Source organism: Propithecus coquereli, unplaced genomic scaffold (assembly GCF_000956105.1).
Source record: "Propithecus coquereli isolate 6110/MARCELLA unplaced genomic scaffold, Pcoq_1.0 Scaffold309, whole genome shotgun sequence".
NCBI classification, from domain to species: Eukaryota; Metazoa; Chordata; class Mammalia; order Primates; family Indriidae; genus Propithecus; species Propithecus coquereli.
This window is the reverse complement of record NW_012148719.1, coordinates 324,274-327,617: the sequence shown is the minus strand read 5'-3', so window position 1 is coordinate 327,617 and position 3,344 is coordinate 324,274. Positions and strand designations below refer to the sequence as shown.

Genomic DNA, 3,344 nt, shown 5'->3' with positions numbered 1-3,344 from the left:
ATTTGTATTATGTATATTGTTTATATTATACTAGGCATAAAATAACATCAAACCTACTAATATAGAGAAATGAGCTAGCCTATCTTTTGAACATGGCCAAGAAACAGGAAAGCAGCAAACAAAAACACTTGACAAAGGAAAAGCAATAAGTTTATGTAATTTACTAAAGGCAAACAACTCTGTCCAAACCTTACTAAAAATTTCTTTATCCTTATTTTGCAAACAAGTTTAAAAACTTGCTTAGCTGATACCTGAGCCCACACAAATTAACAGAATCATCAAATCAGAAAAGCAGAGAAGCTCCTCCAGATGGTCCTAATGACAACATAAAGAAACGAAGGCTGAGAGATACTCAGAATGCCATGTGTAAGACAAGGAAGCCTATAATACATTTCACAGAAATTTCTCCCTTACAAAACAAATCAAATTTTGATGCTAAATGCAAACATGCCAAAAATATATTAGTTTCTCAAAAAATGCAGAGAGGCAAGGTATGCTTCCTTTAGTAATCACACAAGAAAATACATGGAATATATTATAATAGTGGGACCCCCTAGTCCTTTTCCTTTCTGAAAAGGCTTATCCTTCCCTAGTCCATGTCTATGATTTCAGAATAATTCAAGGATAACTCAGATATCTTGGTAGCCTTTGGAAAATCCATTATTTTAATGGAATGACTTTCTTCCTCCATGAAAAACCTGAGGAAGGGTTAATTTGGTAGATTTCAGCCTAGTAGCTCCAAACTTCAAACTGGTGTGGCCTGTTAGAAGATATTACTGTATGCAATATACCCTAAATCAAAAGGGGAATTCTAAATACCCCCTTACTCAGGAACCCTGCAGACCATACATTTTGATGAGCTGAGACTAAAATATCCCCTCTCTAATCCCTCCTTGCCATCAGCAATGAGAACAGTAACTGCTTGTTGTAGATTTTAAACGATGACAGACTCGGCCTGGTGCGGTGGCTCACGCCTATAATCCTAGCACTTTGGGAAGCTGAGGCAGGAGGATTGCTTACGCTCAGGAGTTTGAGACCAGCCTGAGCCAAGAGCGAGACCCTGTCCCCACTAAAAAATAGAAAAATTAGCTGGGCATTGTGACGTATGCCTGTAGTCTCAGCTACTCAGGAGGCTGAGGCAAGAGGATCACTTGAGCCCAGGACTTGGAGGTTGTAGTGAGCTACAATGATGTCACTGCACTCTATTTGGGGCGACAGGTAGACTATCTTTAAAAAAAAAAAAAAAAGAAAAGGAAAAGAAGAAGAAGAAGACAAACTCTAGAGTTCTTTTCCCCAAACCTTCAATCTGGGCAGGTTTTGTTAACTGTCCAGACCAGAGGTGATGGTCCACGCTCCAGAGCCCAGAAAAGAACTTTCAAGCTCCCACTCTTGCCCTTTTAGAATGCTGCCCTGAGACTACCATGTAAAGAAACCCCCGCTAGCCTTCTGAAAGATGAGAGGCCATGTGGAGGAGAAAGAAGACCCCTTAGCTGAAATCATCTTAGACCATTAAGTCCCAGTAAAACATCTTAGTGTCCTACGCAAGCCTAACAGATGAACAGGTCAGCTAAGCCCAGCCAAAATTGCTGATCCCCAGAATTAAAAGCAAATTAAATGTTGTTTTAAGCCACTAAGTTTTGGGACACTCTGTTTTATGCCAACAGATAACTGATACAGTATACCTAGATATGATCCCAATTACTGAGCAACTGCTCAGACATTAAGGAAACTTAAAGTAAAATTACCCCCTAAAAAGTATTCTATAGCAAATATAAAACATTACTCAGAAAAAAAGTAGTTGAGTTATGACTGCTTTCAGAAAAACTGACTCAATTTTTCAAATTGCCAAAGGCAGCTTTGGTTACAAAACCAAGCCGTGTGTACAATCTCTTTTCACTATTCCCACTGGGCCTCCAGTGTTCCAATAAATTCAATAAATTTCAGTTCAACTGTATGTGTTAAAAATACGTTTAAATGAACTCGCAACATAGGAACACAACACAGCAGTGTATGTCTCAAGTTGCACAATAACCTATTTAACAAGTGATCCCACCATTACAAAACCATCCTTTAGAACAGGTACATTGTAAAAGAAACGTCACTTATATTTACCAGTTACTTTTACTATAGCTATAAACAGGAGAATAAGAGACATAAATTATTGTCCTTAGAACAGAAAAAGAATTTTTGAATTATAACAAAAATACGAAGAAAACAAGTATTATCTACCTTGCGCAACCTTCACTGTCACACAGGTTCAATACTCACGTGGACAGCATGTCTAGCGGCAGTGTCAGTAGTGAGCTCACGGAGCCAGTAAACAAGCACTTGTAGATGCGGCCTATCGAAAAAGAGAAAATCTAAAGTAAAGATCTCCAAAATTATAATATGGAGAATTTTTTTTTTAATCTAGAATTCCAGAATTCATTAAGTCTGTTCATGAAAATACAGAGTTTCAGCTCTGGAGGTAGACATCTTTAAGAGTATTTTCTTTAGGAGAGTATGTCCTGCAATGCCACCAATGGCTACCTGACAATTTTTAAAAAGCAGATTCACATCCTCGAATAGAAAATATCTTATTCTAAATTCTTAGAATATCTTATCCCTAAATTCTGGCTATTGAGGATAAAGAGGAAGTATGAGTGAATGCATTGCCATCCTCTTATTCTCTTAGTCAGAAAAGGCAGAATGGTTTTAAGTTAGAAAGGCAGAATTCTAGACAGACTGAGGTAACAGGTCACAGATTTGAAAATGGGGCACAAAAGTAAAAAGCAGAGATTTCCTTTCAAACCAGTCCTTGTGTATTAGTTTAAGCATTCTCTGAAGCCTTGTATTAGAAATTTTCAGTGACTTCGATGGCTATTTTCAAAAGCCAAGTCGAAATGAAAAGGTAGGTCAGGAGTGCTGCCTCATGCCTGTAATCCCAGCACTTTGGAAGGCCAAGGTGGGAGGATCGTTGAAGCTAGGAGTTTAAGACCAGCCTGGGCAAAATAGTGAGACCCCTGTCTCTACACATGGAAAAAAACGGAAAGGTAGAGAAAGATTTTCTGTAATAGAAATTACTACTAATGTGTATAAATACTCAAAGTATGCATATAACAAAGTAAAACTGACAACAAACCAAATGTCTATAGACAAGTAAATGGGTTCATAAACGTTAGGCCTCCTTATTATAGAGTGCTTTGCATCCATTAAAACAATAAGGTGGCAGAACATGCAATTACACAGAAGGGGAGCCAAGGTACTAAGGTACTAAGTTAAACATAAGTTACAGAATATGTATTGTGTGATGTAATTTAAACTACATTTGTGTGTGTATATATATATACAGATATATGTATGTA

At 37.6% G+C, this 3,344-nt stretch overlaps 1 protein-coding gene across 1 annotated transcript in view; it reads right to left on the bottom strand.

Annotated features, from left to right (window-relative positions):
* The window catches only part of MARCH6 (membrane-associated ring finger (C3HC4) 6, E3 ubiquitin protein ligase), a 78,264-nt gene that overhangs the window by 48,086 nt on the left and 26,834 nt on the right, over positions 1 to 3,344 (bottom strand). The window lies entirely within an intron of this gene.